This window comes from Bufo gargarizans, chromosome 7, assembly GCF_014858855.1.
Source record: "Bufo gargarizans isolate SCDJY-AF-19 chromosome 7, ASM1485885v1, whole genome shotgun sequence".
Taxonomy (NCBI): Eukaryota; Metazoa; Chordata; class Amphibia; order Anura; family Bufonidae; genus Bufo; species Bufo gargarizans.
This window is the reverse complement of record NC_058086.1, coordinates 176,459,222-176,474,693: the sequence shown is the minus strand read 5'-3', so window position 1 is coordinate 176,474,693 and position 15,472 is coordinate 176,459,222. Positions and strand designations below refer to the sequence as shown.

Below are 15,472 nucleotides of genomic sequence, written 5' to 3'. Positions count from 1 at the left end.
CAATACTTGGAGGTCCTATGAAATGGGTCACCCTACAAAAACTTTTGTACATTTTTAAAACCAGCACCTGGATCTGAATAATATTGTAATTGCATATAATTACAAATGTAGTATTACTAAGTTATTCAATAAAATATAGCATTATAGCACCACCTGCTGTTCATTTCCTTATTTGTATATCTATTTCCATGAGAGGGTCGCACATGCTCAGTGATATCCTATAACTGCCCCCAGCCCCATCTACTGTTAGAAGCTTTGACAGTTACAGAGAGAGCTACAGCAGAACAGACAGGACCCCTGGGAAATGAGACGCCCCCTGAGCTGCCAGCCTGAAATGAATCTAACAGAGCAATTGAAGCAATGAATAGGGAAATGCCAGCTTGATAAAAAATATAGCAGACCAATGAAGAGGGAGATCTGTGGATCCATGTGAGGTACAGGGCTGGTTCTAGTTTTTTTTAGAAAGCGATTGTGGTGTACTATATGATGTCTGATTTTCATTTTTACATTAGGCATGGGATATCCCCTTTAATAGATGGCAAAAACTACATTTATGTGCTGTACATTGCAGGGCCAATGAAGGCAAAATAAAACGGGGTACATATTTTTTTTATAGAATATTAATCCCTAGTGAACAATAACATTGATTCATGATACTCCACAGGAAGGCTTGCTGATGCTTGTTCACTCTTCATCCCTTGTAGGAGAAAGCAGCAATGTAGAAATGTATTGTTTAAGCAACCCACAAGCAGTGGCATACATAAAAAAGGAGGAAGGGAGGTCTTATAGCTAATATAATTACTAGTGTTGAGCGAGCATGCTTGGCCGATCACCAGTTCGGCTCGAGCATCGCTATGCTCAGCACATCGCTATACTCGGCCGAACACCGCGTGTGCACGAGCCAGTGTATTTAAATCTAATTTAGCCTCTATTTGTATGCAGCAGATCGCTGTACAGTAAGGGAATCCCTCAGTGTCAGTCCGCGGCTTAGGAGTCCCTGCTCTGACCCCATATATAGCTATGTCCATATATGGAGTCAGTGCTTGGGGACACCCCAGTGTATTTAAATCTAATTTAGCCTCTATTTCTGAAAAGCTTCTGGCGGGATTACAACTCACAACCTTCTACATTACAGCTAAGAATCTTCTACTGAGACCTATACAGTAGAAGTCTAAAATTTTATCATATTTTAGTGACTGACTATGTAGCTATATACAGATGTAGCAGGGTTAGCACTCACGCTCTCAACTCAAATTTCTTAGCTCATCGCCTTATCTTGAGATAAAAGCCATTGAAAAGCAATTGAAGGTGTTTGCTTAACGCATTTAGTTTGGATAACACGTCTCATAGATCATGAGTGGGGTATGGACATCTGTGCGCTGCGCTGGGACACAGAAGTGGATGTGATAGCCAATAGTGCTTGTGAAGGGCCAGGTGCATGGCGTGAGGCATACGGGCCTGCGTCTTGGACAGGGGATTGTACACCACGTAACACAGGGGAAAAGGAGGCAGTGGTGTGACCCGCAGACACTTATTGTGGATCCAGGCGTACAGCCCACCTATTATGGAGTATTTGAAGTTATGGAGAGATCTGCGCTTCTTCATAATTTTGGTGGATCCTCCGGCAGCGCAGAGCCTTTCTTAAGACCTTTGTCTAAAACATCAGTCTTAATAAATGTGCCCCTTTCTGCAGAGATGCTCACTTTAAAACGAGTGGGTCAGCTGTTCTGACCATGATAAACTGTTGCTAGCACTTGGTAACTGCTGGGGAGAGCAGGACAACCATACCTTTATTGAAACATTTCTAATCAGGAGTAGTGTGAATATTATCTTTTATTCTAGTGCATTCTGATTTCTGAAGTGCCCGGGTGGTGATTCACTGAGAGGTGCTTTCTGCATTGAGCTTCTTTGCAACCCGTCCCCTCTGTTCTGAAAGACAGCTGTAGCACCCAACCAGGAGACTACTACAGCACATCACTGTTAAGTTCCACCCTGGGCGATTCAGAGAGCAGAAGTTGGCAGAATAAGACATAATATTCACACTACTCCTGGTAAAAAAAATTCTCAACAAAAGGTATGTTTGACTTGCTCTTCCCAGCCTCTGTCTAGTGCTGGCAGCAGTTTAGCAAAATCAGAACTGCTGACAGACTCTTTAGAAGGATATATTAGAATTGTTGTTGGCAAGTTTGAATACAGACTACAATAATTTGTAGAAAATGACAACTCCAGAGTTCTTTAACAGCAGAGACCTGGAACTGTCACTGCAGGCCACATCCGTGCTGCTTAGCAGAGGGCCCAATAGATTATTTATTATTCAGTATAAAAGGTGGCGAATAATAACAATGGGACACTGGTGTTTTCCTTTTAAATGCCTAGCCCTGTGATGGCTAACCGCTGGCACTCCTGCTGTGGTAAAACCAAAACTCCCAAGATGCACACTTGCTTGGCTGTTTTTCAGAACATAGAAATGAATGAAGCATGCTGGAAGTTGTAGTTTCACCACAGCTGGAGTGCCGAAGGTTAGCCATCACTGACCTAGCCTCTTTACTTTAGAACTGAAGTCTATTGCAGTAAAGATTTGCAAGACTTTACAGTTTCACTGCTAAGTCATATTCTTCATGGAGTCCATTAGCCAATTAGTTTACCATTATCATATGTTGATTAATGACATTCTGTCATTGTAACTGACCAGTTATTTCTCATTCCCTTATGTCATTATTTTAGACCACACATTAGTCCTGATGCTTCCAGCTAGCCCACCTCAGCACATAGTAACAGCTTCTTGATGCGCAGTGGAATACAGACATATCAGACATTAACTTGATGCTTAACGTGTTAAACACATAGTCTCAGTGAATTTTAACTTGATTTTTTAAGGTCTTTCGTTGCGTTAAGTGTCCGGTTAAAATTTGCTATAGTACTATATTTAACATGTGAAGTGTCTGGTTAATAATTGCTACATCTATATAGGACATAGCAACTGTATACAATTGTACTGCAATGTATCCAAGATTTTCATGCTTTAAATGACGCATGGACTCGCGGTGCAGGGATGTAATACTACCACTTTACAAAGCTTTGGTGCGGTCTCATGTGGAATATGCAGTTCAGTTCTGGGCATCAGTCCATAGAAAGGATGCCCTGGAGCTTGGAAAATGTACAAAGGAGAGCAACTAAACTAATAAGGGCATGGAGGAACTTAGTTATGGAGAAAGATTAAAAGAATTAAATTTATTTAGTCTTGAGAAGAAACATCTAAGGGGGCACTGCCTCTGAGTGGAGAATAAAAAGTTCAGTCTCCAGAAGTGTCAAAGCTTTTTTACTGTAAGAACTGTGAATCTGTGGAACAGACTTCCTCAGGACGTGGTCACAGCAGGAACAGTGGACAGTTTTAAAGAGTTTAGATAAATTCTTAAAAGGAAATTACATTAATACTTATGAAAATGTGTAGAAATCTGAGTCTCACTTCCTTCCGGGATTCACGTCCCCTCCCATGCCTTGGTTGAACTTGACTAGACTTATGTCTTTTTTCAGCCGTATTAACGATATGTAACTATGTATCCAGTTTATTTCTGTGATATGATTTTTGACTACAGTTTATGACTGTGACCAAACCTTTGAGATGCAATTTATAATCAACTCTAAGAGAATTCACTCCTTTTTATGCTCATTAGTGATTGTAAAAATTGATTTTCTAAGTGAGCAATGGTGAACCAGAAATATTAGTAGAGTTCAATGCATAGAACCCATATGGCTCTTTAGTATGGAACAATGCAGTCTCCATGCACTGCCCTACAGGTTTGGAAAACTCTGTGCAGTATATCCACAGATATTGCTCCAAACATAAAAGAGTTCGATGGTGCAGGTCACAATTATTTGTTTGTTTTTCAATCCATATGGATTTTGCCCAAAAATATGCATACTGCCATAAAAAATTGGAGACCTATACAGGAGAGGTTCATTGCACCTCTATGGTAGTCCATCAAGGACACATACCCTGCTATACTATCTACACGGATAAAGAATGAAGTATGGGTTTTCAATATAGCTGTCCCCAGGAACGTATTTAAAGCTAAAAAGGAGATATGTATGAAATTTACAAAAAAGAATAAAACAATTATTTTTCTTCTACTGACTTAAATGTATTTAATAAAATGTAAATTTAATGCATGAGACCTTCCCTTTGAGTGGAATGGCTACACAGTATTCCAGGTAAGCAAAGATTTTTTGTTTTGTTTTGGGATTTTTGGGGGGATAGTACTAAGATGTCTAATGAAATCCATTTATTATCAAATTAACCGCACTGCCACACTTTATCATGCCTTCACTCCAGAATTATGGCTTCTTCTTTCATTTTACACTACTATTTTCATTTTTTTTTATATGTATGGGAAATTGAGTGTGGATTGCTATGTTAATAGGTTTCACTCCAGATTTTTCACTGAGACTTTAAAAAAAAAGTTGCAGAAAAGTCACAATCTCACTCCAGTAGGCGGGTGGAGTAAGAAAACTGGGGTAGCTTTCTTAGACAAAAGTGTTAGGTTTAAGGCTAGTTTCACACTAGCATTCAGAGACTTGGCAGGCTGTTCCGGCAGGGACCAGCCTGCCGGAGATCTCTGGATCTGGTACTGCTAGATGTAACCTGAATGCCTGCTGGCTCCATTAACTATAATAGGGAATGGAGAAGATCCAGCCGCAACCCAGCAAATTTGCTGAGAATCAGCCGGACAAATGATGCTGCCTCCAGCAATGCTGAACCAAGAGAGCTCCGACAGGCTAGCCATAAAGGTGTTGTCTCATGAAAAATATTCTACAGTTTTCAAACCAGCACCTGAATCTGAATATTTTTATAATTGCATGTAATAAAAAATGTAGCATAGCCACTGAGTTATTTAATATAATGTATCTGTATAGCGCCTCCTGTTATTTTTTTTCTTATTTCTTTGTCCTGCTCACTGAGATGGCCGTACATGCTCAGTTTCATCCTTCAACTGCCTCCTGAGCTGTGATAGGGAGAGTTGAGACACGCCCTCTGAGCTGTGATAGGGAGAGCATGGACACGCCCCCTGAGCTGCAGCAGAAAAGACACCCCCCTTGAGCTTTCAGCTTGATATAAATCTATCAGAGCAATGACTGAGGAGATCTCTAGATCCATGTAAGGTAGAGGGCTGGTTCTAGCTTTGTTAGAAAAAGAGTGCCATGTAGTACATGTCGTCTGATTTTCTTTCTTTGTTTTACATTATTCATGGGATAACCCTTTTAAGATAAGACACATTTATGAAACAACATGCAATATTTGATAAATGGGGCATAAAGTACACCAACGCAGACTCAAGCAAAACTGACTTGAAATATTCCCCTCATGATAAATTCCATAATTTGTCATGCTATGAAAAATTATGTAGCCAATGTTATGTTTCCATATTACATGTACCATACATAATATAGTTAATTTAACACCTACTAATATAATGTGGATCGCAGTTGCCTTGAAAGTCCTTTGTTATGTCCATGCATGGAAACAATAACTATGTACATGTTGTGGTGATCAGCTCAAATAGTGACTACAGATATAGTTCAAACAATAGTCTTTTTATTTTGTCCAAAACGGATTCAACCAATACTCGCTTCAGCATGTAAAACACACAAAAAAAACAGTCCATGTTAAGTGGTCTGACTCACAGTTCTTCGTAGTTCCTGGTTTCCACTACCAGCTTGAGGGGAAAAAGACTTGGCAATATCAGGCGTCTCCGCTGAAACACTCCACACACCTGTACTCCCAGTCAGTCTATCACACTTCCAGACTGGGAACCACACCCCTAGCTCTCCTGGGCTTCCTAGCTCATATAGTCCAGCCAAAACCTGACCTGGATACGTGGGAGTAGACATCCCACCCTGCTCTTTGACTACTCCAATGAAACCCAGTGCTGATCAGCTGTAGCCAGCAACTAAACTACTACTAACAAGCGTCAGTAACCTAGGGGTAATGACAAAATGTTACCGGTTCATTTCACCGAGGCTAGGCACCTCGGTGACACGTATCTATCATCTACTATGGCACCTTGTGCATTCTCACAATGCTTATAAGTTGTTCTCCACTTGTCTTTCCATCAATTATTAAGAGTAAAAAGAGAAATGAGATGGTGTTTTAAAGGGGCATTAAATTATTCAGAGGAATCTTTAGTTTAAATAGGCAATACCAGAAATAAAAGAGCATTTTAACAAAGCAAACAGCTTGTTGCTTCAGTGTGATTGCGCTATATTTTTTTGGGCTTAGTGGAAAAAACTAAATTATTCACACAAAGGAAAATAAAAAAAGAAGTAGCAGCGTTAAAGCTGCAGATTGATCTGTGGTTAATTAATTTCATACTTGTACTTTCTGAATGATGACTGCTAGAAAATAAACACATCCTGGGCAGAGAAGAAAGTAGAATGGGTCACACAAATCTGCTGAGCCATACAAAAAGCTTGACAAATGTACTTAGAAAGCAATATTTCAGCTTCCTGCGTATTGCATGTGTGATGGTCTCTGTTGATACTGGTAATCTGCTTGCCTGAAAACACTCAACTCATCAAGCAATCACCATCAATTACTTAGACAATATTTGCATTGCAGTGCATGTAAATATCATTTTAATAATTACATTTAATTTCACCAGGGTCTTAATATCCAGTATTAGACTATGCTCACACAACAGATTTCGGAGCGGATTTGACACCGAATCCGTGCAGCACCCGTACTGAAATGGCCTCCTGTTGTCTTCAATGGGACTAACTCTCAGCTGTTCTTGTGGCCTTGGATTATTTACGTGTGGTTTTTCAGACCACGCCCAGAATGAACAGGCCCATTCTTGGCGCAGAATCTGCTTGGAGACCATGGGAAACTGCAGCGGGAGTCTGCTTGTGGTTTAGCTCCATACAATGGGGTTAAACTGCGGGCAGATACATGGCACTGAACTTAAAAAACTGAGACAGACCCTGATGGTTTCCTCGGCGGAATATGCAATGGATTTTGACATTGTCAAAATGTGCCTTGTGAACATAGCCTTAAAAAAAATCGTTCCAGTTTATATGTTTTTCTAGACATATAGGAGGTCATGTATCAAGCTGAAATATGCCTAAATTAGGCATATTTTAGGATTACGGAGCAATGGTTTGTTGCGCTGCAATCGGCAAGTAAGTAGGTGTGGTATGGGCGGGGAATTGGATGGGCCGGCAGGCCTGTGTTAGGCAGGCCTGTTTCAGGCATAGAAAAGGTCTAAATGTAAGACAGCTAGGAAGCTGGCTTACATTTAGAAGTGGTGGAGGAACCACCAAAGTAATGAAGAGGTCAGGTCTAAAAGACCGGTCTTAATAAATATACCCCATAGATTAAGTCACATCTGGGATGAAAATATTAGAAAGTCAAGGTAAAAAAGAATCTGGGGACTCAAGGACCTCCGTTCTTATATTTGTTGGTAGTTCCAATGATTAGTATAGATGATAGGATAGGATAAGTGATAAATGTTGTTTGTGGGCCTACCTCTTTAGGTTATTTTCATGTTCTTAAAAGTACTGTATCCTGTTAGGCTTTCGGGATAAAACTGACTTTTGACTCTTTTTAATAAATTATTAAAGCCACATGATTATAAAGGGATCTTGACTTGTCAAGAACATTATCTTCTAGAAGTAAGACGGAAACTGTCCCTTTACCTAGCACTTCAAGTCTATAAAAAAACATTAAGCTTATAATGAACAGTTAATATACACTGTCAAGTCACATTATTATGACCACTTCCTACTTTCAATGTCACCATTGTGTAGCTCATCAATGAAGTCATGTGTAATGTGTTGGCTTTGTGGGTATATAACATATGTGTTAGGCTATCTGCGCAGATTTCCCTTGTTGTTGTCATAGGTAAGGGGTAATTTATCAGAGTTGAAAAAAGAGATGATTGTTGTATTTTGGGCCAAGGGTGGTACTATTTCTTAAAATGTGCAGAGTGAACTGTTCACATGCTGCTCTGGAGAAAGGGCATAATTAATGGACAAATAGCGCCACTGCGAATAAGCCATGTGCAAACTACTGAACACCACATGCCATTGATGTGAGGTGAACGTTGGCTACAAACATGCAAATGAGTTGACCGGCATGCTACAGTGGAGTAGTTCACCACCAAAATGAACCAGAGGGCTAGCAGAGTGTCTAAAACAACAGCAGCAAACCCTACTGCATATGGGGCTTCAAAGCAGACAGATGGTCAGCGCACCTCTTCTAACAAAGTTGCATTGGCAGAAAAAGCTTTTTAGCAGCAGTATAGGAATTGGACCACCACTAATTAGAAACAGTGGCCTTCTGTAATAAGTCCCATTTTCTACTTCATCAAACAGATGGACATTGGCGTGTCAGGCAAGAAACATCAGAGAACAAACAACCTGCAACCATTGCTGAAGAACACAAGCTGTTGTGGCAGCCTGGGGAATGTTTTTGTGGCATTCTCTCGGCCCACTAATCCTTGCATATCACATACAACCATACACGCAAATTGTCTTTCCTTGGGTGGATAGGATCTTCCAGAAAGACAATGTGACATGTCACATAGGTAAAAATGTCTGACATTGGTTTAAAGAGCATGACCAAAACTTCCAAGTACTACCCTGGCACCGTAATTCCCAGACTTGAACCTGATTGAGCATCTGTGGGGTCCCCTCAATTGGCGAGTTCACTCTATGGATCCTCTCTCATGCACTGCAGTTAGCATGGCTCCAGATACCTGTAACAAGCTACCAGGATCTTATTGAGTCACTCCCAGCTGCTGTCCGTGCTGCATGTGGAGGTTACACTGGTGGTCATAATAATATGACTTCATTGCATAGTTTATAAAAAGTTCAAATGTTTTCAGAGGGAGAGGATTTTGTAATTCATGTCGATTTATGTCAATAGTTCTGTTAAATTTATAGAACTGAAGATTCCTGTGGCTTTTTCCATTAAGAATTACTGTACAATAGTCAGACTCTATCAAACCCAAAATTATTTCTGCCAAGCAACAATAGATAAAATTAAATTGCACAGCAGAAGGAGATAAGGTTTAACATCTAGAGATAAATACATTGATTCTAAATACATAGAATTTGACTAGAATTTTGTATTTGAGATACATCTGAATCAGAATGTTTGGTTATTTGATTTCAGCAAATTCTGGGGAGAAATAGATAGATAGAGAGAGAGAGAGAGAGAGAGAGAGAAGAGAAAGAAAAATAATGTAAAAAGTGAGACGAGAGAAACAAATTTTTGGGCCAATTTCAATCTGGGGGAGTTAAATCTAATTTTGAGCAACTCTCCCATCTCTATTAGCATCAACTTAAAGTATATTTTGTAGTTGAGAGATTACTGCGAAGCTTGACTTTGAATCTCTGCATTAAAACATACGAAATTAATGAATACTTTTTGGCATTTTCATGATATGTTACCTTTTTTTTTTAAATGTCTAAAAAAATCTGGTTAGGAAATATTCACCTTTCAATTTCTGAGCCAAAAAGCCTTGTTTTTCCATGCTTGCTTCTCTGCCAGGAGTATCCCACTTTCATTATTTAATAAATGAATGAATGAAAGAGACTGTAAAATTATTAACAACATTTTAACTTAAAGGGGTTATCCCCTGAGCAATGTAAAAAATGAAAATCAGACATCATACAGTACATGCCAATCTTTTTCTAACAAAACTAGAGCCAGCCCTGCACCTTACATGGATCCAGAGATCTCCCCATTAATTGCTCTACTCAAGGGGAGTATCTGTTCTGCTGCGGCTAAGAGGGCCTTTCTCCGCTCTCCCTATCACAGCTCAGGAGGTATTTAAATGATGAAACTGAGCATGTGCGGCCTTCCCAGTGATCAGGTCAAAGAAATAAGAAAAAAAGAAACAACAGGTGGTGCTATACAGATACATTTTATTGAATCATTAAATGCATTTACAAAAGTATTAAGATCTAGGTGCTGATTTGAAAACTGTAGAATATTTTTCATGGGACAACAACCTTTAAGTAATAATTTCTAATAAATTACACTTGTCCATGTAGTGTACACATCAAACCTCTTCTAATGTGGCCTATACACACAATAATAAACAGAATACAACCAGTAACTGTAGCAACATGATCAGATAGGGTCATTTGTTATCAACGCATTTCCAAAATATTGACACCTCCTTAATCTAAAATTATTCAATTGAATTGAGATTAGCAATTGATTATAAACGTATTAAACCCCCCAAAAAATCTCAATCTAGGAAATTGAAAACATTTTTTATTTGTTTTGGGCAATTTGTTCAAAATGGCAACCACCGTTTTACAAGTCAAAAGACAGAAGAAAAGGCATCTGCTGCCAAAAAGGGATACTTTTGGACAATTTTTTTATAAAAATAATTTGACAGTGCAGTCTATTTTTATACAGGCTGTTTTTTTTAACCACATCTATCATTAGTTTACCCCTAGCCATATATGTTCTTGTCTCCTTGACATTACTAATGCTACAGTATCTTAGCATTAAAGAACTTGAAAGGGGTGGGATACAGTCCTAAGAGATCAGAGAGTGTCATACACAACTTTTCAGGGCAATTGGGGCATTTTCGATTTGGGTCAAATTTTATTTACACCCCAAAGTTAATGACAATCATTTCATATAAATCTGACCCAAAAAGGATTTCAAGAAATTCACTCTTCTCTACTATTAAATACTAGTAAAAAGTTCTGCATGTATTTAAAAAACTGTTATTACGGCCAACTCAATATCCCAATATCTGTTAAATGACCTGGTAATGTGAATATAATGCTAACAGATTTTGTAATATTCTAACAGCCCAAAATGAGAAAAAGCATCATCAAATTTAAAAAATATATCCAGTTGTACTGTACTGTGCAAATGGGGTAAGGTAATTATCACTGCGTGATCTAATAGCGAAGCAAATAAATGCAAGAGAATTTTCAAACTATGAAGCATTTGAGATGTAATTGAACTAATCTATTGGGATATACTAATATTGGTAAACAACCGCTAGAGGGATAGTTTACAAAGAATATTATCAGTGCTAAAAGCCGCACTTTTTATTCACTCTCCAGTGGTTTTCATAGGAGATCCTCTTATCATTTTACACATTTGCATAGATATAATTTGAAAAACAGATATGTGGTTAAATTTGCTCATATCAGTGAGTTGCATGGCTGAAACATTCTTCTTCCTAAAGTTTCCTTTGTATCTGATTGATTATGTACACTAAAGTTTGAAACCAATCATAAGGAAAACAATGTTTAAATTTTTCTAATATTTCTATAGTATAAGCCTAGATAAGTAACTTTGTAATTGTTATGACAGTGGGTGTGGGACCACTGCGCCAACCTACGGATTTGACTTAGGGCTAAACCAAACAGCGTTTTCCTATTGGTTTCCTGTTATTCAGCCTTTAACGTTCTACAGGGAACGCACCAGACCACCACCTTTTGGAATATTCTCCATGTGTTTGGCTGCAGCTGGGTCAAGAGACACCAATGCGTAGCACCAAAGTGATAGGCAAAACTTATAGTTAGTAACAGGCCAAGCTCAAGGTAGTCAAAGTTGGAGCAAATCCATGAAACTATCCAAACATCAGGGCAAGCAGCAACAGGTCAATACATTAACTTTAAAAAAGGTCAATCCAGGCAGCTGAGAATCAGTCAATAAACAGACAGGGGTCAGTGCGCTGATAGACAAACAGAACCACACATCTTTGCAGGACTAGAGAAACTTATTGCGTAGGCACCTTCCCAATGGGGAAAGTGCCTAAAGTACCTGAGGGATGCCAGCTATTGGCTGGCCTTCAAAATATGTCATTGGAAAAGTATCGATTGTTTAAATAATTTTTTATGTCAAACACATTTTTTTTATTATTTTTGGTGGTTACATTCCATGTCAATATTTATATTTAACTAAAACACATACAATCCTGCCGTTTTCATGCGCTCTACTAGGCCTAATAATAGGCGCCACTTCTTGGTCTATACGCATCACTTGACTGCAGTTATCTACTTATCATTACACGCAGGTTTAGAATGGCATATATCACCTCTGTGGATAGATAAGACAGGGTCCTCTATTTAACGCTTGATTATCAAAGCTTGATAGCACTCCTTGCTTGTACAATGACGTTTGCATGGGTCATAGAGCATGCCTAGAAAACTCTCCCATAGAAGTCAATGAGGTCCCCTCCTGGCAATTGTGTCCTTGGCCCATATGGCTGCCATAAAGAAATTCTTAAAATACTTTCTATATGCTGTTAAAAAAAAGCTCTGGCAAGATGGTCATCCACATAATCATGTTTAGGAGTTAAAAAATCTGTAATTAGAAAATAACAAAAGGATATATTTTGCTATTAGATCTTAACTCGTAGAAAATAAATTAGTGACACATTCCCTTTAAGAGTTGGGGAGAGAACACATACACTCTACTAGTATGAACTTTACTATCTCACCTCATTTCTAAAGTCACAGCATCACGGCTCTTTACAGCTGTACAAAGCCCTCTATGCTGCTGCTGTTTCCATTTGTGTGTGAGAATGAGTTAGGGGAACTCCCCTTTTTGGGAGTCATCACATCGGCTAGTCTTTAGCCCCCATTGAAGCTGTAGTTGGTTGTTTTTAGGGAAAATTGCCAGTTAAGAGATGGAGCCTCTAGAGCAGTAAAGCTTCATTCACAAATCCCATTTTCTCAGGCTTTGTAAACCCTTTCTAAAAATAGCATTTTTCATGTTTTTTTCTCTCCATATGTTTTTGGTCGAATTTTTTTGAGGAACACTAATACATTGCCATTTTTAAAACCTATACAGAAGCCTGTTAGAAAAACTCCAGAAAAATTATATTTTATTTTAGCTTTTCAATAATTAACAATAGACAAATCGGACTGGATTCATTCACAGCATTTTACAGCTTTATTTTTTTTATTTTTTGCTGCATTTTGATAGTGTTTCTTTGGAACTGTAAATATTTTTAAGATATTTTTTTAAATATAAACAAAGAATGAATATAATCAAGGAAATACAAGAACAAAAAGTACAGATTGCTGGCAATCAAGGTGTGTCAGCAGTTATTGGCATAGAAAGTACAACTGAATACAAAGGCATTATGAGAAAAGAAAAAAAACTGAGAAAAACATGTAAATTGCAAAAACCAAATGTAACAATAAACCAACCCATGATATATAACTTCTCCCTATAAAAGGAAGAAGAAAGCAGAGCAAGGAAGGAGAAAGCAGAGCAAGTAATAATCTAGTTAAACATAGTAAAAAAAAAGGAAAACCAGACAAAATAGACCAACATAACACGAATAAAGACGAACACAAACCAAGTACACATGAAAGAGCCAAAATAAAAGGAGGGAAGGTGAAGAGAAAGACATCTGGTGGTCAAACATATTCAGAAAATGGGGTAGCAATGCTGCTAGAGATTAGCAAATTTCTTAAAAATTTGATTTAGTTGCTTCACCGAATTTTACAAAAAAATTTGCTTTGTGATGAATTACTTAGTGACGAAGCGCATTTCGTTATAAGTAGTGGGCGCAAATTGTACCTTACCTTATCCATTTCAGTATAGAGGTGGCCGTCGGCTTCTTGCTTGCAGATCCAGCACAAAATCTTGCGGCATGTGATGACATCATCACGCTGGCTGGTGTGGTGACATCATACGTCACCACGCACGAGATTTCGCATGAGATCTTCAAGCAAGATGACCACAGTGATAATTTTTTTGGGGGACCACCATTTCATGGAAAATTGATTTGTTACCACGAAGCACAAGGAAATTTGGCTTCTGGGCGAATCAAATTTTCCCTGAAATTCGGATTGAAGTCCACTTCGGATACTTGTATTTGCTCAACATTACATTGCCACTATGGCCAAAATAAACAAATATCAGGACATAGTATATTAGTATCCCAAATTCCTGGAGACATATCTATGGTGTTATCAGAACCTTAAATATAAAAAAATTCAAGTTAAATATCCAAATTTTAAAACTGATTCACTTATCTCTATAAATTTGACGTTACAGAAAGAAGAAAAGTTACACCAACAGATTATCTGACCAATTTATGTCCAATCAGACCAATAGTTGTGTATAACAAAAGATCTTCTTGTGTAAACAGCCATCTGACCAAGGATTGGTCAGAAAATCAGATGATCAGAAAGTCAGATGATCTGCTGCTGTAAATGCCCCCTTGGGATTCATTGCAGACAGCCTGGCCATGTGACTTATATTAGCTCCAGTAGAAACAACATGGGTGACGTAGCCTTTTTTATTAGGAAAAAAAAAGATCTGGGGCACAGAAGGCTAAATTTACAATTAAAACCAGCACCTCTACACAGAAGAATTCACTTTCAATTTTTAAGCTAGATGTACAATTGGAATTTAAGGACACTTGCTTTCTATGCTGTTTTTTTCTTGTCATCTCCAGAAAATGTTAACATGACCCAAAAAAAAATATTGCTGTCAGTCTAAATCTGAATACAGCTCACGCATCATCCCACCTTTGCTATCTTTTACACTAAATCTTGACACTCCCGGGAGATTGGAGTGTTAGCTTTTCCAGAACACCATTGTCAAGTCATATTTTTGTTAAAGACATCATTAAGGTTTGTCTAAATTGCATCGGGTGCACAGAGTCTACACTTCTGACAGTTGGAAGGTCTCCAGGGCTGACTGCCTAGTAGCTGTACTAACAACCTTTATGAAAGCCATTGCTGTGCTGTCTTGTGGGTAAGAAAATGATATCCCTGAACTACAGTGATTACAGGATCCCTAAGTATATCAAGCCTAGCGAGCTTATTTGTAGAATCTATTTTTATTAGGAGAAATATTCTATTTACCAGGGATTCTGATTACTATTTCACACAGATATCACTAAATAGCGATTATTGTGTGCTATGTACTATGAAGTAGCTTATTATTAAAAGCTTTCCATGTAATACCTTAATGACCTGTGCAGTTGGGTGCAAAGAAATATACTATAAATGAAGCAGGAACCTTTATCATTTTAATTACATGCATATTTATGTCACAGTGTTAACAGAGCAGAAAAGAATGAAAGGCCTACAACTTGTTGGTTTAGTTGGGAGCAAAATGATCGGTTCTTAAGCAAATTTTTTTTTTACAAAATCTAGTGATCCTATGGGATCCCCGAGAAGGTCAACAATTCAATGATGATTTAGATGATGTTCCTATTGCCCTCTCTCTCGGCTTGATTATGTTCCTCTTGCCCTTAGACCGACTCTCCGGTTTAGATATGGTGCCCTCCGGTTTAGATATGGTGCCCTCCGGTTTAGATATGGTGCCCTACTTTTCATCTTTTCAGCTGCAGATCCACTGATTTCTGCGCTCCTCTTCTGCTATCCAAGATGGCTGCACCCAAGAAATTTCCTGTTGTTCTTGGAATGGTCTGCACTGCTCAGACAAGACCATATATAAACTGCAGAG

General features: G+C 38.4%; 1 protein-coding gene across 1 annotated transcript in view; it reads left to right on the top strand.

Annotated features, from left to right (window-relative positions):
* DPYD (dihydropyrimidine dehydrogenase) overlaps positions 1-15,472 on the top strand; it is a 1,350,396-nt gene that overhangs the window by 1,221,760 nt on the left and 113,164 nt on the right. The gene's annotated exons all lie outside the window — the stretch shown is intronic.